Source organism: Crinia signifera, chromosome 7, assembly GCF_055691185.1.
Source record: "Crinia signifera chromosome 7, ASM5569118v1, whole genome shotgun sequence".
In the NCBI taxonomy this organism is placed as follows: Eukaryota; Metazoa; Chordata; class Amphibia; order Anura; family Myobatrachidae; genus Crinia; species Crinia signifera.
Genome location: NC_139223.1, coordinates 107,115,337 through 107,134,029, shown reverse-complemented (window position 1 = coordinate 107,134,029; position 18,693 = coordinate 107,115,337). Strand labels below are relative to the sequence as shown.

The 18,693-nt window shown below is 39.1% G+C and overlaps 33 non-coding genes and 7 pseudogenes across 33 annotated transcripts; all 40 read left to right on the top strand.

Annotated features, from left to right (window-relative positions):
- The first annotated feature begins 230 nt into the window (after nt 1-230).
- On the top strand, nt 231-349 carry LOC146023090 (5S ribosomal RNA). Its single transcript, XR_014452519.1, has one exon. It is a non-coding gene; the product is annotated as a 5S ribosomal RNA (ribosomal RNA).
- A 345-nt stretch (nt 350-694) lies between these two features.
- On the top strand, nt 695-813 carry LOC146024259 (5S ribosomal RNA). The gene has a single exon (XR_014453645.1). It is a non-coding gene; the product is annotated as a 5S ribosomal RNA (ribosomal RNA).
- A 345-nt stretch (nt 814-1,158) lies between these two features.
- Nucleotides 1,159-1,277, top strand: LOC146022035 (5S ribosomal RNA). Its single transcript, XR_014451503.1, has one exon. It is a non-coding gene; the product is annotated as a 5S ribosomal RNA (ribosomal RNA).
- A 344-nt stretch (nt 1,278-1,621) lies between these two features.
- On the top strand, nt 1,622-1,740 carry LOC146023089 (5S ribosomal RNA). The gene has a single exon (XR_014452518.1). It is a non-coding gene; the product is annotated as a 5S ribosomal RNA (ribosomal RNA).
- A 346-nt stretch (nt 1,741-2,086) lies between these two features.
- On the top strand, nt 2,087-2,205 carry LOC146024348 (5S ribosomal RNA). Its single transcript, XR_014453732.1, has one exon. It is a non-coding gene; the product is annotated as a 5S ribosomal RNA (ribosomal RNA).
- A 345-nt stretch (nt 2,206-2,550) lies between these two features.
- On the top strand, nt 2,551-2,669 carry LOC146023787 (5S ribosomal RNA). The gene has a single exon (XR_014453192.1). It is a non-coding gene; the product is annotated as a 5S ribosomal RNA (ribosomal RNA).
- A 344-nt stretch (nt 2,670-3,013) lies between these two features.
- LOC146023347 (5S ribosomal RNA) lies at nt 3,014-3,132 on the top strand. Its single transcript, XR_014452769.1, has one exon. It is a non-coding gene; the product is annotated as a 5S ribosomal RNA (ribosomal RNA).
- Nucleotides 3,133-3,478: 346 nt separating this feature from the next.
- LOC146023603 (5S ribosomal RNA) lies at nt 3,479-3,597 on the top strand. Its single transcript, XR_014453015.1, has one exon. It is a non-coding gene; the product is annotated as a 5S ribosomal RNA (ribosomal RNA).
- Nucleotides 3,598-3,942: 345 nt separating this feature from the next.
- On the top strand, nt 3,943-4,061 carry LOC146023774 (5S ribosomal RNA). The gene has a single exon (XR_014453180.1). It is a non-coding gene; the product is annotated as a 5S ribosomal RNA (ribosomal RNA).
- Nucleotides 4,062-4,405: 344 nt separating this feature from the next.
- LOC146024213 (5S ribosomal RNA) lies at nt 4,406-4,524 on the top strand. Its single transcript, XR_014453602.1, has one exon. It is a non-coding gene; the product is annotated as a 5S ribosomal RNA (ribosomal RNA).
- Nucleotides 4,525-4,868: 344 nt separating this feature from the next.
- On the top strand, nt 4,869-4,977 carry LOC146025266 (5S ribosomal RNA; annotated as a pseudogene).
- Nucleotides 4,978-5,323: 346 nt separating this feature from the next.
- On the top strand, nt 5,324-5,442 carry LOC146023638 (5S ribosomal RNA). Its single transcript, XR_014453048.1, has one exon. It is a non-coding gene; the product is annotated as a 5S ribosomal RNA (ribosomal RNA).
- A 346-nt stretch (nt 5,443-5,788) lies between these two features.
- On the top strand, nt 5,789-5,907 carry LOC146023763 (5S ribosomal RNA). Its single transcript, XR_014453169.1, has one exon. It is a non-coding gene; the product is annotated as a 5S ribosomal RNA (ribosomal RNA).
- Nucleotides 5,908-6,251: 344 nt separating this feature from the next.
- LOC146023637 (5S ribosomal RNA) lies at nt 6,252-6,370 on the top strand. The gene has a single exon (XR_014453047.1). It is a non-coding gene; the product is annotated as a 5S ribosomal RNA (ribosomal RNA).
- A 345-nt stretch (nt 6,371-6,715) lies between these two features.
- LOC146022606 (5S ribosomal RNA) lies at nt 6,716-6,834 on the top strand. The gene has a single exon (XR_014452054.1). It is a non-coding gene; the product is annotated as a 5S ribosomal RNA (ribosomal RNA).
- A 344-nt stretch (nt 6,835-7,178) lies between these two features.
- LOC146022034 (5S ribosomal RNA) lies at nt 7,179-7,297 on the top strand. Its single transcript, XR_014451502.1, has one exon. It is a non-coding gene; the product is annotated as a 5S ribosomal RNA (ribosomal RNA).
- A 345-nt stretch (nt 7,298-7,642) lies between these two features.
- On the top strand, nt 7,643-7,761 carry LOC146023752 (5S ribosomal RNA). Its single transcript, XR_014453158.1, has one exon. It is a non-coding gene; the product is annotated as a 5S ribosomal RNA (ribosomal RNA).
- A 345-nt stretch (nt 7,762-8,106) lies between these two features.
- LOC146023640 (5S ribosomal RNA) lies at nt 8,107-8,225 on the top strand. Its single transcript, XR_014453050.1, has one exon. It is a non-coding gene; the product is annotated as a 5S ribosomal RNA (ribosomal RNA).
- A 346-nt stretch (nt 8,226-8,571) lies between these two features.
- Nucleotides 8,572-8,690, top strand: LOC146024136 (5S ribosomal RNA). The gene has a single exon (XR_014453527.1). It is a non-coding gene; the product is annotated as a 5S ribosomal RNA (ribosomal RNA).
- A 345-nt stretch (nt 8,691-9,035) lies between these two features.
- LOC146023740 (5S ribosomal RNA) lies at nt 9,036-9,154 on the top strand. Its single transcript, XR_014453147.1, has one exon. It is a non-coding gene; the product is annotated as a 5S ribosomal RNA (ribosomal RNA).
- A 344-nt stretch (nt 9,155-9,498) lies between these two features.
- Nucleotides 9,499-9,617, top strand: LOC146021455 (5S ribosomal RNA). Its single transcript, XR_014450942.1, has one exon. It is a non-coding gene; the product is annotated as a 5S ribosomal RNA (ribosomal RNA).
- Nucleotides 9,618-9,963: 346 nt separating this feature from the next.
- LOC146024944 (5S ribosomal RNA) lies at nt 9,964-10,082 on the top strand (annotated as a pseudogene).
- A 345-nt stretch (nt 10,083-10,427) lies between these two features.
- Nucleotides 10,428-10,546, top strand: LOC146023650 (5S ribosomal RNA). Its single transcript, XR_014453060.1, has one exon. It is a non-coding gene; the product is annotated as a 5S ribosomal RNA (ribosomal RNA).
- Nucleotides 10,547-10,890: 344 nt separating this feature from the next.
- Nucleotides 10,891-11,009, top strand: LOC146023561 (5S ribosomal RNA). Its single transcript, XR_014452975.1, has one exon. It is a non-coding gene; the product is annotated as a 5S ribosomal RNA (ribosomal RNA).
- Nucleotides 11,010-11,355: 346 nt separating this feature from the next.
- Nucleotides 11,356-11,474, top strand: LOC146023168 (5S ribosomal RNA). Its single transcript, XR_014452594.1, has one exon. It is a non-coding gene; the product is annotated as a 5S ribosomal RNA (ribosomal RNA).
- A 345-nt stretch (nt 11,475-11,819) lies between these two features.
- On the top strand, nt 11,820-11,938 carry LOC146024713 (5S ribosomal RNA; annotated as a pseudogene).
- Nucleotides 11,939-12,283: 345 nt separating this feature from the next.
- Nucleotides 12,284-12,402, top strand: LOC146021621 (5S ribosomal RNA). Its single transcript, XR_014451099.1, has one exon. It is a non-coding gene; the product is annotated as a 5S ribosomal RNA (ribosomal RNA).
- Nucleotides 12,403-12,746: 344 nt separating this feature from the next.
- On the top strand, nt 12,747-12,865 carry LOC146022975 (5S ribosomal RNA). Its single transcript, XR_014452408.1, has one exon. It is a non-coding gene; the product is annotated as a 5S ribosomal RNA (ribosomal RNA).
- Nucleotides 12,866-13,211: 346 nt separating this feature from the next.
- Nucleotides 13,212-13,330, top strand: LOC146024759 (5S ribosomal RNA; annotated as a pseudogene).
- Nucleotides 13,331-13,675: 345 nt separating this feature from the next.
- On the top strand, nt 13,676-13,794 carry LOC146024630 (5S ribosomal RNA). Its single transcript, XR_014454002.1, has one exon. It is a non-coding gene; the product is annotated as a 5S ribosomal RNA (ribosomal RNA).
- Nucleotides 13,795-14,138: 344 nt separating this feature from the next.
- LOC146023346 (5S ribosomal RNA) lies at nt 14,139-14,257 on the top strand. Its single transcript, XR_014452768.1, has one exon. It is a non-coding gene; the product is annotated as a 5S ribosomal RNA (ribosomal RNA).
- A 346-nt stretch (nt 14,258-14,603) lies between these two features.
- Nucleotides 14,604-14,722, top strand: LOC146024943 (5S ribosomal RNA; annotated as a pseudogene).
- A 345-nt stretch (nt 14,723-15,067) lies between these two features.
- LOC146022974 (5S ribosomal RNA) lies at nt 15,068-15,186 on the top strand. Its single transcript, XR_014452407.1, has one exon. It is a non-coding gene; the product is annotated as a 5S ribosomal RNA (ribosomal RNA).
- A 345-nt stretch (nt 15,187-15,531) lies between these two features.
- Nucleotides 15,532-15,650, top strand: LOC146024604 (5S ribosomal RNA). The gene has a single exon (XR_014453976.1). It is a non-coding gene; the product is annotated as a 5S ribosomal RNA (ribosomal RNA).
- A 346-nt stretch (nt 15,651-15,996) lies between these two features.
- LOC146024347 (5S ribosomal RNA) lies at nt 15,997-16,115 on the top strand. The gene has a single exon (XR_014453731.1). It is a non-coding gene; the product is annotated as a 5S ribosomal RNA (ribosomal RNA).
- Nucleotides 16,116-16,460: 345 nt separating this feature from the next.
- LOC146023120 (5S ribosomal RNA) lies at nt 16,461-16,579 on the top strand. The gene has a single exon (XR_014452548.1). It is a non-coding gene; the product is annotated as a 5S ribosomal RNA (ribosomal RNA).
- A 344-nt stretch (nt 16,580-16,923) lies between these two features.
- On the top strand, nt 16,924-17,042 carry LOC146024976 (5S ribosomal RNA; annotated as a pseudogene).
- Nucleotides 17,043-17,388: 346 nt separating this feature from the next.
- Nucleotides 17,389-17,507, top strand: LOC146022869 (5S ribosomal RNA). The gene has a single exon (XR_014452308.1). It is a non-coding gene; the product is annotated as a 5S ribosomal RNA (ribosomal RNA).
- Nucleotides 17,508-17,851: 344 nt separating this feature from the next.
- Nucleotides 17,852-17,970, top strand: LOC146023344 (5S ribosomal RNA). Its single transcript, XR_014452766.1, has one exon. It is a non-coding gene; the product is annotated as a 5S ribosomal RNA (ribosomal RNA).
- A 346-nt stretch (nt 17,971-18,316) lies between these two features.
- On the top strand, nt 18,317-18,435 carry LOC146024697 (5S ribosomal RNA; annotated as a pseudogene).
- The last annotated feature ends 258 nt before the right edge of the window (nt 18,436-18,693 follow it).

Genomic DNA, 18,693 nt, shown 5'->3' with positions numbered 1-18,693 from the left:
CCTAAAGACTTACCGCGCTGTTTAGGCCCAATTCCAACTGCTTTTGGCAGCTAAACAGTGTTGAGCCTCTTTAGTAATTTAATTTAAGATCCCCTGCTAATATCATGTCCTGTAAGTCTTTTTACATTACCAACACATGATTTTTTTCAGTAAGCAAAAACAGTTAGGAAGCTTTTTTATTAGCTTACCTGGTGATAGAAGAGAAGAGGGCAAAAAAGAACATGTATCTCACCTACAGCCATACCACATTGGATAGGCCCAATCTCGTCTGATCTTGGAAGCTAAGCAGTGTTGGGCCTGGTTAGTACTTGGGTGGGAAACCACATGGGAACACCTGGTGCTGTAGGTTTTTTCACATTACTGGCAAATTGTTTTTATTCTCTAGCTATTTAAATTGGAAACTTTTTCTTTTTATTGCCAGTACAGACATTTGGAAGAGGTCAAACAGACACAATAGCCATCACCTAAAGACTTACCACACTGTTTAGGCCCAATTCCAACTGCTTTTGGCAGCTAAACAGTGTATGAGCCTCTTTAGTAGTTTCATTTAAGATCCCCTGCTAATTTCATGTCCTGTAGGTCTTTTTACATTACCAACACATGATTTTTTTCAGTAAGCAAAAACAGTTAGGAAGCTTTTTTATTAGCTTACCTGGTGATAGAAGAGAAGAGGGCAAAAATGAGCATGTATCTCACCTACAGCCATACCACATTGGATAGGCCTAATCTCGTCTGTTCTTGGAAGCTAAGCAGTGTTGGGCCTGGTTAGTACTTGGGTGGGAGACCACATGGGAACACCAGGTGCTGTAGGTTTTTTCACATTACTGGAAAATTGTTTTTATTCTCTATCTATTTAAATTGGAAACTTTTTCTTTTTATTGCCAGCACAGACATTTAGAAGAGGTCAAACATACACAATAGCCATCACCTAAAGACTTACCACACTGTTTAGGCCCAATTCCAACTGCTTTTGGCAGTTAAACAGTGTTGAGCCTCTTTAGTAGTTTAATTTAAGATCCCCTGCTAATATCATGTCCTGTAGGTCTTTTTACATTGCCAACACATGATTTTTTTTAGTAAGCAAAAACAGTTACGAAACTTTTTTATTAGCTTACCTGGTGATAGAAGTAGAAGAGGGCAAAAAAGTGCCTGTACCTCACCTACAGCCATACCACATTGGATAGGCCCAATCTCGTCTGATCTTGGAAGCTAAGCAGTGTTGGGCCTGGTTAGTACTTGGGTGGGAGACCACATGGGAACACCAGGTGCTGTAGGTTTTTTCACATTACTGGTAAATTGTTTTTATTCTCTAGCTATTTAAATTGGAAACTTTTTCTTTTTATTGCCTGTAGAGACATTTGTAAGAGGTCAAACAGACACAATAGCCATCACCTAAAGACTTACCGCGCTGTTTAGGCCCAATTCCAACTGCTTTTGGCAGCTAAACAGTGTTGAGCCTCTTTAGTAATTTAATTTAAGATCCCCTGCTAATATCATGTCCTGTAGGTCTTTTTACATTACCAACACATGATTTTTTTCAGTAAGCAAAAACAGTTAGGAAGCTTTTTTATTAGCTTACCTGGTGATAGAAGAGAAGAGGGCAAAAAAGAGCATGTATCTCACCTACAGCCATACCACATTGGATAGGCCCAATCTCGTCTGATCTTGGAAGCTAAGCAGTGTTGGGCCTGGTTAGTACTTGGGTGGGAAACCACATGGGAACACCTGGTGCTGTAGGTTTTTTCACATTACTGGCAAATTGTTTTTATTCTCTAGCTATTTAAATTGGAAACTTTTTCTTTTTATTGCCAGTACAGACATTTGGAAGAGGTCAAACAGACACAATAGCCATCACCTAAAGACTTACCACACTGTTTAGGCCCAATTCCAACTGCTTTTGGCAGCTAAACAGTGTATGAGCCTCTTTAGTAGTTTCATTTAAGATCCCCTGCTAATTTCATGTCCTGTAGGTCTTTTTACATTACCAAAACATGATTTTTTTCATTAAGCCAAAACAGTTAGGAAACTTTTTTATTAGCTTACCTGGTGATAGAAGTAGAAGAGGGCAAAAAAGTGCATGTATCTCACCTACAGCCATACCACATTGGATAGGCCCAATCTCGTCTGATCTTGGAAGCTAAGCAGTGTTGGGCCTGATTAGTACTTGGGTGGGAGACCACATGGGAACACCAGTTGCTGTAGGTTTTTTCACCTTACTGGCAAATTGTTTTTATTCTCTATCTATTTAAATTGGAAACTTTTTCTTTTTATTGCCAGCACAGACATTTAGAAGAGGTCAAACATACACAATAGCCATCACCTAAAGACTTACCACACTGTTTAGGCCCAATTCCAACTGCTTTTGGCAGCTAAACAGTGTTGAGCCTCTTTAGTAGTTTAATTTAAGATCCCCTGCTGATATCATGTCCTGTAGGTCTTTTTACATTGCCAACACATGATTTTTTTCAGTAAGCAAAAACTGTTACGAAACTTTTTTATTAGCTTACCTGGTGATAGAAGTAGAAGAGGGCAAAAAAGGGCCTGTATCTCACCTACAGCCATACCACATTGGATATGCCCAATCTCGTCTGATCTTGGAAGCTAAGCAGTGTTGGGCCTGGTTAGTACTTGGGTGGGAGACCACATGGGAACACCAGGTGCTGTAGGTTTTTTCACATTACTGGCAAATTGTTTTTATTCTCTAGCTATTTAAATTGGAAACTTTTTCTTTTTATTGCCTGTAGAGACATTTGTAAGAGGTCAAACAGACACAATAGCCATCACCTAAAGACTTACCACACTGTTTAGGCCCAATTCCAACTGCTTTTGGCAGCTAAACAGTGTTGAGCCTCTTTAGTAGTTTAATTTAAGATCCCCTGCTAATATCATGTCCTGTAGGTCTTTTTACATTACCAACACATGATTTTTTTCAGTAAGCAAAAACAGTTAGGAAGCTTTTTTATTAGCTTACCTGGTGATAGAAGAGAAGAGGGCAAAAATGAGCATGTATCTCACCTACAGCCATACCACATTGGATAGGCCTAATCTCGTCTGATCTTGGAAGCTAAGCAGTGTTGGGCCTGGTTAGTACTTGGGTGGGAGACCACATGGGAACACCTGGTGCTGTAGGTTTTTTCACATTACTGGCAAATTGTTTTTATTCTCTAGCTATTTAAATTGGAAACTTTTTCTTTTTATTGCCAGTACAGACATTTGGAAGAGGTCAAACAGACACAATAGCCATCACCTAAAGACTTACCACACTGTTTAGGCCCAATTCCAACTGCTTTTGGCAGCTAAACAGTGTATGAGCCTCTTTAGTAGTTTCATTTAAGATCCCCTGCTAATATCATGTCCTGTAGGTCTTTTTACATTACCAAAACATGATTTTTTTCATTAAGCCAAAACAGTTAGGAAACTTTTTTATTAGCTTACCTGGTAATAGAAGTAGAAGAGGGCAAAAAAGTGCATGTATCTCACCCACAGCCATACCACATTGGATAGGCCCAATCTCGTCTGATCTTGGAAGCTAAGCAGTGTTGGGCCTGGTTAGTACTTGGGTGGGAGACCACATGGGAACACCAGGTGCTGTAGGTTTTTTCACATTACTGGCAAATTGTTTTTATTCTCTATCTATTTAAATTGGAAACTTTTTCTTTTTATTGCCAGCACAGACATTTAGAAGAGGTCAAACATACACAATAGCCATCACCTAAAGACTTACCACACTGTTTAGGCCCAATTCCAACTGCTTTTGGCAGCTAAACAGTGTTGAGCCTCTTTAGTAGTTTAATTTAAGATCCCCTGCTAATATCATGTCCTGTAGGTCTTTTTACATTGCCAACAAATGATTTTTTTCAGTAAGCAAAAACAGTTACGAAACTTTTTTATTAGCTTACCTGGTGATAGAAGTAGAAGAGGGCAAAAAAGTGCCGGTATCTCACCTACAGCCATACCACATTGGATATGCCCAATCTCGTCTGATCTTGGAAGCTAAGCAGTGTTGGGCCTGGTTAGTACTTGGGTGGGAGACCACATGGGAACACCAGGTGCTGTAGGTTTTTTCACATTACTGGCAAATTGTTTTTATTCTCTAGCTATTTAAATTGGAAACTTTTTTTTTATTGCCTGTAGAGACATTTGTAAGAGGTCAAACAGACACAATAGCCATCACCTAAAGACTTACCACACTGTTTAGGCCCAATTCCAACTGCTTTTGGCAGCTAAACAGTGTATGAGCCTCTTTAGTAGTTTCATTTAAGATCCCCTGCTAATATCATGTCCTGTAGGTCTTTTTACATTACCAAAACATGATTTTTTTCATTAAGCCAAAACAGTTAGGAAACTTTTTTATTAGCTTACCTGGTAATAGAAGTAGAAGAGGGCAAAAAAGTGCATGTATCTCACCTACAGCCATACCACATTGGATAGGCCCAATCTCGTCTGATCTTGGAAGCTAAGCAGTGTTGGGCCTGGTTAGCACTTGGGTGGGAGACCACATGGGAACACCAGGTGCTGTAGGTTTTTTCACATTACTGGCAAATTGTTTTTATACTCTAGCTATTTAAATTGGAAACTTTTTCTTTTTATTGCCTGTAGAGACATTTATAAGAGGTCAAACAGACACAATAGCCATCACCTAAAGACTTACCACACTGTTTAGGCCCAATTCCAACTGCTTTTGGCAGCTAAACAGTGTTGAGCCTCTTTAGTAGTTTAATTTAAGATCCCCTGCTAATATCATGTCCTGTAGGTCTTTTTACATTACCAACACATGATTTTTTTCAGTAAGCAAAAACAGTTAGGAAGCTTTTTTATTAGCTTACCTGGTGATAGAAGAGAAGAGGGCAAAAATGAGCATGTATCTCACCTACAGCCATACCACATTGGATAGGCCTAATCTCGTCTGATCTTGGAAGCTAAGCAGTGTTGGGCCTGGTTAGTACTTGGGTGGGGGAACACCTGGTGCTGTAGGTTTTTTCACATTACTGGCAAATTGTTTTTATTCTCTAGCTATTTAAATTGGAAACTTTTTCTTTTTATTGCCAATACAGACATTTGGAAGAGGTCAAACAGACACAATAGCCATCACCTAAAGACTTACCACACTGTTTAGGCCCAATTCCAACTGCTTTTGGCAGCTAAACAGTGTATGAGCCTCTTTAGTAGTTTCATTTAAGATCCCCTGCTAATATCATGTCCTGTAGGTCTTTTTACATTACCAAAACATGATTTTTTTCATTAAGCCAAAACAGTTAGGAAACTTTTTTATTAGCTTACCTGGTAATAGAAGTAGAAGAGGGCAAAAAAGTGCATGCATCTCACCTACAGCCATACCACATTGGATAGGCCCAATCTCGTCTGATCTTGAAAGCTAAGCAGTGTTGGGCCTGGTTAGTACTTTGGTGGGAGACCACATGGGAACACCAGGTGCTGTAGGTTTTTTCACATTACTGGCAAATTGTTTTTATTCTCTATCTATTTAAATTGGAAACTTTTTCTTTTTATTGCCAGCACAGACATTTAGAAGAGGTCAAACATACACAATAGCCATCACCTAAAGACTTACCATACTGTTTAGGCCCAATTCCAACTGCTTTTGGCAGCTAAACAGTGTTGAGCCTCTTTAGTAGTTTAATTTAAGATCCCCTGCTAATATCATGTCCTGTAGGTCTTTTTACATTGCCAACACATGATTTTTTTTCAGTAAGCAAAAACAGTTACGAAACTTTTTTATTAGCTTACCTGGTGATAGAAGTAGAAGAGGGCAAAAAAGTGCCGGTATCTCACCTACAGCCATACCACATTGGATATGCCCAATCTCGTCTGATCTTGGAAGCTAAGCAGTGTTGGGCCTGGTTAGTACTTGGGTGGGAGACCACATGGGAACACCAGGTGCTGTAGGTTTTTTCACATTACTGGCAAATTGTTTTTATTCTCTAGCTATTTAAATTGGAAACTTTTTTTTTATTGCCTGTAGAGACATTTGTAAGAGGTCAAACAGACACAATAGCCATCACCTAAAGACTTACCACACTGTTTAGGCCCAATTCCAACTGCTTTTGGCAGCTAAACAGTGTATGAGCCTCTTTAGTAGTTTCATTTAAGATCCCCTGCTAATATCATGTCCTGTAGGTCTTTTTACATTACCAAAACATGATTTTTTTCATTAAGCCAAAACAGTTAGGAAACTTTTTTATTAGCTTACCTGGTAATAGAAGTAGAAGAGGGCAAAAAAGTGCATGCATCTCACCTACAGCCATACCACATTGGATAGGCCCAATCTCGTCTGATCTTGAAAGCTAAGCAGTGTTGGGCCTGGTTAGTACTTTGGTGGGAGACCACATGGGAACACCAGGTGCTGTAGGTTTTTTCACATTACTGGCAAATTGTTTTTATTCTCTATCTATTTAAATTGGAAACTTTTTCTTTTTATTGCCAGCACAGACATTTAGAAGAGGTCAAACATACACAATAGCCATCACCTAAAGACTTACCATACTGTTTAGGCCCAATTCCAACTGCTTTTGGCAGCTAAACAGTGTTGAGCCTCTTTAGTAGTTTAATTTAAGATCCCCTGCTAATATCATGTCCTGTAGGTCTTTTTACATTGCCAACACATGATTTTTTTCAGTAAGCAAAAACAGTTACGAAACTTTTTTATTAGCTTACCTGGTGATAGAAGTAGAAGAGGGCAAAAAAGTGCCGGTATCTCACCTACAGCCATACCACATTGGATATGCCCAATCTTGTCTGATCTTGGAAGCTAAGCAGTGTTGGGCCTGGTTAGTACTTGGGTGGGAGACCACATGGGAACACCAGGTGCTGTAGGTTTTTTTACATTACTGGCAAATTGTTTTTATTCTCTAGCTATTTAAATTGGAAACTTTTTTTTTATTGCCTGTAGAGACATTTGTAAGAGGTCAAACAGACACAATAGCCATCACCTAAAGACTTACCACACTGTTTAGGCCCAATTCCAACTGCTTTTGGCAGCTAAACAGTGTATGAGCCTCTTTAGTAGTTTCATTTAAGATCCCCTGCTAATATCATGTCCTGTAGGTCTTTTTACATTACCAAAACATGATTTTTTTCATTAAGCCAAAACAGTTAGGAAACTTTTTTATTAGCTTTCCTGGTAATAGAAGTAGAAGAGGGCAAAAAAGTGCATGTATCTCACCTACAGCCATACCACATTGGATAGGCCCAATCTCGTCTGATCTTGGAAGCTAAGCAGTGTTGGGCCTGGTTAGTACTTGGGTGGGAGACCACATGGGAACACCAGGTGCTGTAGGTTTTTTCACATTACTGGCAAATTGTTTTTATTCTCTATCTATTTAAATTGGAAACTTTTTCTTTTTATTGCCAGCACAGACATTTAGAAGAGGTCAAACATACACAATAGCCATCACCTAAAGACTTACCACACTGTTTAGGCCCAATTCCAACTGCTTTTGGCAGCTAAACAGTGTTGAGCCTCTTTAGTAGTTTAATTTAAGATCCCCTGCTAATATCATGTCCTGTAGGTCTTTTTACATTGCCAACACATGATTTTTTTCAGTAAGCAAAAACAGTTACGAAACTTTTTTATTAGCTTACCTGGTGATAGAAGTAGAAGAGGGCAAAAAAGTGCCGGTATCTCACCTACAGCCATACCACATTGGATATGCCCAATCTCGTCTGATCTTGGAAGCTAAGCAGTGTTGGGCCTGGTTAGTACTTGGGTGGGAGACCACATGGGAACACCAGGTGCTGTAGGTTTTTTAACATTACTGGCAAATTGTTTTTATTCTCTAGCTATTTAAATTGGAAACTTTTTCTTTTTATTGCCTGTAGAGACATTTGTAAGAGGTCAAACAGAAACCAATAGCCATCACCTAAAGACTTACCACACTGTTTAGGCCCAATTCCAACTGATTTTGGCAGCTAAACAGTGTTGAGCCTCTTTAGTAGTTTAATTTAAGATCCCCTGCTAATATCATGTCCTGTAGGTCTTTTTACATTACCAACACATGATTTTTTTCAGTAAGCAAAAACAGTTAGGAAGCTTTTTTATTAGCTTACCTGGTGATAGAAGAGAAGAGGGCAAAAATGAGCATGTATCTCACCTACAGCCATACCACATTGGATAGGCCCAATCTCGTCTGATCTTGGAAGCTAAGCATTGTTGGGCCTGGTTAGTACTTGGGTGGGAGACCACATGGGAACAACTGGTGCTGTAGGTTTTTTCACATTACTGGCAAATTGTTTTTATTCTCTAGCTATTTAAATTGGAAACTTTTTCTTTTTATTGCCAGTACAGACATTTGGAAGAGGTCAAACAGACACAATAGCCATCACTTAAAGACTTACCACACTGTTTAGGCCCAATTCCAACTGCTTTTGGCAGCTAAACAGTGTATGAGCCTCTTTAGTAGTTTCATTTAAGATCCCCTGCTAATATCATGTCCTGTAGGTCTTTTTACATTACCAAAACATGATTTTTTTCATTAAGCCAAAACAATTAGGAAACTTTTTTATTAGCTTACCTGGTGATAGAAGTAGAAGAGGGCAAAAAAGTGCATGTATCTCACCTACAGCCATACCACATTGGATAGGCCCAATCTCGTCTGATCTTGGAAGCTAAGCAGTGTTGGGCCTGGTTAGTACTTGGGTGGGAGACCACATGGGAACACCAGTTGCTGTAGGTTTTTTCACATTACTGGCAAATTGTTTTTATTCTCTATCTATTTAAATTGGAAACTTTTTCTTTTTATTGCCAGCACAGACATTTAGAAGAGGTCAAATATACACAATAGCCATCACCTAAAGACTTACCACACTGTTTAGGCCCAATTCCAACTGCTTTTGGCAGCTAAACAGTGTTGAGCCTCTTTAGTAGTTTAATTTAAGATCCCCTGCTAATATCATGTCCTGTAGGTCTTTTTACATTGCCAACACATGATTTTTTTCAGTAAGCAAAAACAGTTACGAAACTTTTTTATTAGCTTACCTGGTGATAGAAGTAGAAGAGGGCAAAAAAGGGCCTGTATCTCACCTACAGCCATACCACATTGGATATGCCCAATCTCGTCTGATCTTGGAAGCTAAGCAGTGTTGGGCCTGGTTAGTACTTGGGTGGGAGACCACATGGGAACACCAGGTGCTGTAGGTTTTTTCACATTACTGGCAAATTGTTTTTATTCTCAAGCTATTTAAATTGGAAACTTTTTCTTTTTATTGCCTGTAGAGACATTTGTAAGAGGTCAAACAGACACAATAGCCATCACCTAAAGACTTACCACACTGTTTAGGCCCAATTCCAACTGCTTTTGGCAGCTAAACAGTGTTGAGCCTCTTTAGTAGTTTAATTTAAGATCCCCTGCTAATATCATGTCCTGTAGGTCTTTTTACATTACCAACACATGATTTTTTTCAGTAAGCAAAAACAGTTAGGAAGCTTTTTTATTAGCTTACCTGGTGATAGAAGAGAAGAGGGCAAAAAAGAGCATGTATCTCACCTACAGCCATACCACATTGGATAGGCCCAATCTCGTCTGATCTTGGAAGTTAAGCAGTGTTGGGCCTGGTTAGTACTTGGGTGGGAGACCACATGGGAACACCTGGTGCTGTAGGTTTTTTCACATTACTGGCAAATTGTTTTTATTCTCTAGCTATTTAAATTGGAAACTTTTTCTTTTTATTGCCAGTACAGACATTTGGAAGAGGTCAAACAGACACAATAGCCATCACCTAAAGACTTACCACACTGTTTAGGCCCAATTCCAACTGCTTTTGGCAGCTAAACAGTGTATGAGCCTCTTTAGTAGTTTCATTTAAGATCCCCTGCTAATATCATGTCCTGTAGGTCTTTTTACATTACCAAAACATGATTTTTTTCATTAAGCCAAAACAGTTAGGAAACTTTTTTATTAGCTTACCTGGTGATAGAAGTAGAAGAGGGCAAAAAAGTGCATGTATCTCACCTACAGCCATACCACATTGGATAGGCCCAATCTCGTCTGATCTTGGAAGCTAAGCAGTGTTGGGCCTGGTTAGTACTTGGGTGGGAAACCACATGGGAACACCAGTTGCTGTAAGTTTTTTCACATTACTGGCAAATTGTTTTTATTCTCTATCTTTTTAAATTGGAAACTTTTTCTTTTTATTGCCAGCACAGACATTTAGAAGAGGTCAAACATACACAATAGCCATCACCTAAAGACTTACCACACTGTTTAGGCCCAATTCCAACTGCTTTTGGCAGCTAAACAGTGTTGAGCCTCTTTAGTAGTTTAATTTAAGATCCCCTGCTAATATCATGTCCTGTAGGTCTTTTTACATTGCCAACACATGATTTTTTTCAGTAAGCAAAAACAGTTACCAAACTTTTTTATTAGCTTACCTGGTGATAGAAGTAGAAGAGGGCAACAAAGTGCCTGTATCTCACCTACAGCCATACCACATTGGATATGCCCAATCTCGTCTGATCTTGGAAGCTAAGCAGTGTTGGGCCTGGTTAGCACTTAGGTGGGAGACCACATGGGAACACCAGGTGCTGTAGGTTTTTTCACATTACTGGCAAATTGTTTTTATTCTCTAGCTATTTAAATTGGAAACTTTTTCTTTTTATTGCCTGTAGAGACATTTGTAAGAGGTCAAACAGACACAATAGCCATCACCTAAAGACTTACCACACTGTTTAGGCCCAATTCCAACTGCTTTTGGCAGCTAAACAGTGTTGATCCTCTTTAGTAGTTTAATTTAAGATCCCCTGCTAATATCATGTCTTGTAGGTCTTTTTACATTACCAACACATGATTTTTTTCAGTAAGCAAAAACAGTTAGGAAGCTTTTTTATTAGCTTACCTGGTGATAGAAGAGAAGAGGGCAAAAAAGAGAATGTATCTCACCTACAGCCATACCACATTGGATAGGCCCAATCTCGTCTGAGCTTGGAAGCTAAGCAGTGATGGGCCTGGTTAGTACTTGGGTGGGAGACCACATGGGAACACCTGGTGCTGTAGGTTTTTTCACATTACTGGCAAATTGTTTTTATTCTCTAGCTATTTAAATTGGAAACTTTTTCTTTTTATTGCCAGTACAGACATTTGGAAGAGGTCAAACAGACACAATAGCCATCACCTAAAGACTTACCACACTGTTTAGGCCCAATTCCAACTGCTTTTGGCAGCTAAACAGTGTATGAGCCTCTTTAGTAGTTTCATTTAAGATCCCCTGCTAATATCATGTCCTGTAGGTCTTTTTACATTACCAAAACATGATTTTTTTCATTAAGCCAAAACAGTTAGGAAACTTTTTTATTAGCTTACCTGGTGATAGAAGTAGAAGAGGGCAAAACAGTGCATGTATCTCACCTACAGCCATACCACATTGGATAGGCCCAATCTCCTCTGATCTTGGAAGCTAAGCAGTGTTGGGCCTGGTTAGTACTTGGGTGGGAGACCACATGGGAACACCAGGTGCTGTAGGTTTTTTCACATTACTGGCAAATTGTTTTTATTCTATATCTATTTAAATTGGAAACTTTTTCTTTTTATTGCCAGCACATACATTTAGAAGAGGTCAAACATACACAATAGCCATCACCTAAAGACTTACCACACTGTTTAGGCCCAATTCTAACTGCTTTTGGCAGCTAAACAGTGTTGAGCCTCTTTAGTAGTTTAATTTAAGATCCCCTGCTAATATCATGTCCTGTAGGTCTTTTTACATTGCCAACACATGATTTTTTTCAGTAAGCAAAAACAGTTACAAAACTTTTTTATTAGCTTAAATGGTGATAGAAGTAGAAGAGGGCAACAAAGTGCCTGTATCTCACCTACAGCCATACCACATTGGATATGCCCAATCTCGTCTGATCTTGCAAGCTAAGCAGTGTTGGGCCTGGTTAGCACTTAGGTGGGAGACCACATGGGAACACCAGGTGCTGTAGGTTTTTTCACATTACTGGCAAATTGTTTTTATTCTCTAGCTATTTAAATTGGAAACTTTTTCTTTTTATTGCCTGTAGAGACATTTGTAAGAGGTCAAACAGACACAATAGCCATCACCTAAAGACTTACCACACTGTTTAGGCCCAATTCCAACTGCTTTTGGCAGCTAAACAGTGTTGAGCCTCTTTAGTAGTTTAATTTAAGATCCCCTGCTAATATCATGTCCTGTAGGTCTTTTTACATTGCCAACACATGATTTTTTTCAGTAAGCAAAAACAGTTACGAAACTTTTTTATTAGCTTACCTGGTGATAGAAGTAGAAGAGGGCAAAAAAGGGCCTGTATCTCACCTACAGCCATACCACATTGGATATGCCCAATCTCGTCTGATCTTGGAAGCTAAGCAGTGTTGGGCCTGGTTAGTACTTGGGTGGGAGACCACATGGGAACAACAGGTGCTGTAGGTTTTTTCACATTACTGGCAAATTGTTTTTATTCTCTAGCTATTTAAATTGGAAACTTTTTCTTTTTATTGCCTGTAGAGACATTTGTAAGAGGTCAAACAGACACAATAGCCATCACCTAAAGACTTACCACACTGTTTATGCCCAATTCCAACTGCTTTTGGCAGCTAAACAGTGTTGATCCTCTTTAGTAGTTTAATTTAAGATCCCCTGCTAATATCATGTCCTGTAGGTCTTTTTACATTACCAACACATGATTTTTTTCAGTAAGCAAAAACAGTTAGGAAGCTTTTTTATTAGCTTACCTGGTGATAGAAGAGAAGAGGGCAAAAAAGAGAATGTATCTCACCTACAGCCATACCACATTGGATAGGCCCAATCTCGTCTGATCTTGGAAGCTAAGCAGTGATGGGCCTGGTTAGTACTTGGGTGGGAGACCACATGGGAACACCTGGTGCTGTAGGTTTTTTCACATTACTGGCAAATTGTTTTTATTCTCTAGCTATTTAAATTGGAAACTTTTTCTTTTTATTGCCAGTACAGACATTTGGAAGAGGTCAAACAGACACAATAGCCATCACCTAAAGACTTACCACACTGTTTAGGCCCAATTCCAACTGCTTTTGGCAGCTAAACAGTGTATGAGCCTCTTTAGTAGTTTCATTTAAGATCCCCTGCTAATATCATGTCCTGTAGGTCTTTTTACATTACCAAAACATGATTTTTTTCATTAAGCCAAAACAGTTAGGAAACTTTTTTATTAGCTTACCTGGTGATAGAAGTAGAAGAGGGCAAAACAGTGCATGTATCTCACCTACAGCCATACCACATTGGATAGGCCCAATCTCGTCTGATCTTGGAAGCTAAGCAGTGTTGGGCCTGGTTAGTACTTGGGTGGGAGACCACATGGGAACACCAGGTGCGTTAGGTTTTTTCACATTACTGGCAAATTGTTTTTATTCTCTATCTATTTAAATTGGAAACTTTTTCTTTTTATTGCCAGCACAGACATTTAGAAGAGGTCAAACATACACAATAGCCATCACCTAAAGACTTACCACACTGTTTAGGCCCAATTCCAACTGCTTTTGGCAGCTAAACAGTGTTGAGCCTCTTTAGTAGTTTAATTTAAGATCCCCTGCTAATATAATGTCCTGTAGGTCTTTTTACATTGCCAACACATGATTTTTTTCAGTAAGCCAAAACAGTTAGGAAACTTTTTTATTAGCTTACCTGGTGATAGAAGTAGAAGAGGGCAAAACAGTGCATGTATCTCACCTACAGCCATACCACATTGGATAGGCCCAATCTCGTCTGATCTTGGAAGCTAAGCAGTGTTGGGCCTCGTTAGTACTTGGGTGGGAGACCACATGGGAACACCAGGTGCTGTAGGTGTTTTCACATTACTGGCAAATTGTTTTTATTCTCTATCTATTTAAATTGGAAACTTTTTCTTTTTATTGCCTGTAGAGACATTTGTAAGAGGTCAAACAGACACAATAGCCATCACCTAAAGACTTACCACACTGTTTAGGCCCAATTCCAACTGCTTTTGGCAGCTAAACAGTGTTGAGCCTCTTTAGTACTTTAATTTAAGATCCCCTGCTAATATCATGTCCTGTAGGTCTTTTTACATTACCAACACATGATTTTTTTCAGTAAGCAAAAACAGTTAGGAAGCTTTTTTATTAGCTTACCTGGTGATAGAAGAGAAGAGGGCAAAAATGAGCATGTATCTCACCTACAGCCATACCACATTGGATAGGCCTAATCTCGTCTGATCTTGGAAGCTAAGCAGTGTTGGGCCTGGTTAGTACTTGGGTGGGAGACCACATGGGAACACCTGGTGCTGTAGGTTTTTTCACATTACTGGCAAATTGTTTTTATTCTCTAGCTATTTAAATTGGAAACTTTTTCTTTTTATTGCCAGTACAGACATTTGGAAGAGGTCAAACAGACACAATAGCCATCACCTAAAGACTTACCACACTGTTTAGGCCCAATTCCAACTGCTTTTGGCAGCTAAACAGTGTATGAGCCTCTTTAGTAGTTTCATTTAAGATCCCCTGCTAATATCATGTCCTGTAGGTCTTTTTACATTACCAAAACATGATTTTTTTCATTAAGCCAAAACAGTTAGGAAACTTTTTTATTAGCTTACCTGGTGATAGAAGTAGAAGAGGGCAAAAAAGTGCATGTATCTCACCTACAGCCATACCACATTGGATAGGCCCAATCTCGTCTGATCTTGGAAGCTAAGCAGTGTTGGGCCTGGTTAGTACTTGGGTGGGAAACCACATGGGAACACCAGTTGCTGTAAGTTTTTTCACATTACTGGCAAATTGTTTTTATTCTCTATCTTTTTAAATTGGAAACTTTTTCTTTTTATTGCCAGCACAGACATTTAGAAGAGGTCAAACATACACAATAGCCATCACCTAAAGACTTACCACACTGTTTAGGCCCAATTCCAACTGCTTTTGGCAGCTAAACAGTGTTGAGCCTCTTTAGTAGTTTAATTTAAGATCCCCTGCTAATATCATGTCCTGTAGGTCTTTTTACATTGCCAACACATGATTTTTTTCAGTAAGCAAAAACAGTTACAAAACTTTTTTATTAGCTTACCTGGTGATAGAAGTAGAAGAGGGCAACAAAGTGCCTGTATCTCACCTACAGCCATACCACATTGGATAGGCCCAATCTCGTCTGATCTTGGAAGCTAAGCAGTGATGGGCCTGGTTAGTACTTGGGTGGGAGACCACATGGGAACACCTGGTGCTGTAGGTTTTTTCACATTACTGGCAAATTGTTTTTATTCTCTAGCTATTTAAATTGGAAACTTTTTCTTTTTATTGCCAGTACAGACATTTGGAAGAGGTCAAACAGACACAATAGCCATCACCTAAAGACTTACCACACTGTTTAGGCCCAATTCCAACTGCTTTTGGCAGCTAAACAGTGTATGAGCCTCTTTAGTAGTTTCATTTAAGATCCCCTGCTAATATCATGTCCTGTAGGTCTTTTTACATTACCAAAACATGATTTTTTTCATTAAGCCAAAACAGTTAGGAAACTTTTTTATTAGCTTACCTGGTGATAGAAGAGAAGAGGGCAAAAAAGAGCATGTATCTCACCTACAGCCATACCACATTGGATAGGCCCAATCTCGTCTGATCTTGGAAGCTAAGCAGTGTTGGGTCTGGTTATTACTTGGGTGGGAGACCACATGGGAACACCTGGTGCTGTAGGTTTTTTCACATTACTGGCAAATTGTTTTTATTCTCTAGCTATTTAAATTGGAAACTTTTTCTTTTTATTGCCAGTACAGACATTTGGAAGAGGTCAAACAGACACAATAGCCATCACCTAAAGACTTACCACACTGTTTAGGCCCAATTCCAACTGCTTTTGGCAGCTAAACAGTGTATGAGCCTCTTTAGTAGTTTCATTTAAGATCCCCTGCTAATATCATGTCCTGTAGGTCTTTTTACATTACCAAAACATGATTTTTTTCATTAAGCCAAAACAGTTAGGAAACTTTTTTAGTAGCTTACCTGGTGATAGAAGTAGAAGAGGGCAAAAAAGAGCATGTATCTCACCTACAGCCATACCACATTGGATAGGCCCAATCTCGTCTGATCTTGGAAGCTAAGCAGTGTTGGGCCTGATTAGTACTTGGGTGGGAGACCACATGGGAACACCAGTTGCTGTAGGTTTTTTCACATTACTGGCAAATTGTTTTTATTCTCTATCTATTTAAATTGGAAACTTTTTCTTTTTATTGCCAGCACAGACATTTAGAAGAGGTCAAACATACACAATAGCCATCACCTAAAGACTTACCACACTGTTTAGGCCCAATTCCAACTGCTTTTGGCAGCTAAACAGTGTTGAGCCTCTTTAGTAGTTTAATTTAAGATCCCCTGCTAATATCATGTCCTGTAGGTCTTTTTACATTGCCAACACATGATTTTTTTCAGTAAGCAAAAACTGTTACGAAACTTTTTTATTAGCTTACCTGGTGATAGAAGTAGAAGAGGGCAAAAAAGGGCCTGTATCTCACCTACAGCCATACCACATTGGATATGCCCAATCTCGTCTGATCTTGGAAGCTAAGCAGTGTTGGGCCTGGTTAGTACTTGGGTGGGAGACCACATGGGAACACCAGGTGCTTTAGGTTTTTTCACATTACTGGCAAATTGTTTTTATTCTCTAGCTATTTAAATTGGAAACTTTTTCTTTTTATTGCCTGTAGAGACATTTGTGAGAGGTCAAACAGACACAATAGCCATCACCTAAAGACTTACCACACTGTTTAGGCCCAATTCCAACTGCTTTTGGCAGCTAAACAGTGTTGAGCCTCTTTAGTAGTTTAATTTAAGATCCCCTGCTAATATCATGTCCTGTAGGTCTTTTTACATTACCAACACATGATTTTTTTCAGTAAGCAAAAACAGTTAGGAAGCTTTTTTATTAGCTTACCTGGTGATAGAAGAGAAGAGGGCAAAAAAGAACATGTATCTCACCTACAGCCATACCACATTGGATAGGCCCAATCTCGTCTGATCTTGGAAGCTATGCATTGTTGGGCCTGGTTAGTACTTGGGTGGGAGACCACATGGTAACACCTGGTGCTGTAGGTTTTTTCACATTACTGGCAAATTGTTTTTATTCTCTAGCTATTTAAATTGGAAACTTTTTCTTTTTATTGCCAGTACAGACATTTGGAAGAGGTCAAACAGACACAATAGCCATCACCTAAAGACTTACCACACTGTTTAGGCCCAATTCCAACTGCTTTTGGCAGCTAAACAGTGTATGAGCCTCTTTAGTACTTTCATTTAAGATCCCCTGCTAATATCATGTCCTGTAGGTCTTTTTACATTACCAAAACATGATTTTTTTCATTAAGCCAAAACAGTTAGGAAACTTTTTTATTAGCTTACCTGGTGATAGAAGTAGAAGAGGGCAAAACAGTGCATGTATCTCACCTACAGCCATACCACATTGGATAGGCCCAATCTCGTCTGATCTTGGAAGCTAAGCAGTGTTGGGCCTGGTTAGTACTTGGGTGGGAGACCACATGGGAACACCAGGTGCTGTAGGTGTTTTCACATTACTGGCAAATTGTTTTTATTCTCTATCTATTTAAATTGGAAACTTTTTCTTTTTATTGCCTGTAGAGACATTTGTAAGAGGTCAAACAGACACAATAGCCATCACCTAAAGACTTACCACACTGTTTAGGCCCAATTCCAACTGCTTTTGGCAGCTAAACAGTGTTGAGCCTCTTTAGTACTTTAATTTAAGATCCCCTGCTAATATCATGTCCTGTAGGTCTTTTTACATTACCAACACATGATTTTTTTCAGTAAGCAAAAACAGTTAGGAAGCTTTTTTATTAGCTTACCTGGTGATAGAAGAGAAGAGGGCAAAAATGAGCATGTATCTCACCTACAGCCATACCACATTGGATAGGCCTAATCTCGTCTGATCTTGGAAGCTAAGCAGTGTTGGGCCTGGTTAGTACTTGGGTGGGAGACCACATGGGAACACCTGGTGCTGTAGGTTTTTTCACATTACTGGCAAATTGTTTTTATTCTCTAGCTATTTAAATTGGAAACTTTTTCTTTTTGTTGCCAGTACAGACATTTGGAAGAGGTCAAACAGACACAATAGCCATCACCTAAAGACTTACCACACTGTTTAGGCCCAATTCCAACTGCTTTTGGCAGCTAAACAGTGTATGAGCCTCTTTAGTAGTTTCATTTAAGATCCCCTGCTAACATCATGTCCTGTAGGTCTTTTTACATTACCAAAACATGATTTTTTTCATTAAGCCAAAACAGTTAGGAAACTTTTTTATTAGCTTACCTGGTGATAGAAGTAGAAGAGGGCAAAAAAGTGCGTGTATCTCACCTACAGCCATACCACATTGGATAGGCCTAATCTCTTCTGATCTCGGCAGCTAAGCAGTGTTGGGCCTGGTTAGTACTTGGGTGGGAGACCACATGGGAACACCTGGTGCTGTAGGTTTTTTCACATTACTGGAAAATTGTTTTTATTCTCTATCTATTTAAATTGGAAACTTTTTCTTTTTATTGCCAGCACAGACATTTAGAAGAGGTCAAACATACACAATAGCCATCACCTAAAGACTTACCACACTGTTTAGGCCCAATTCCAACTGCTTTTGGCAGTTAAACAGTGTTGAGCCTCTTTAGTAGTTTAATTTAAGATCCCCTGCTAATATCATGTCCTGTAGGTCTTTTTACATTGCCAACACATGATTTT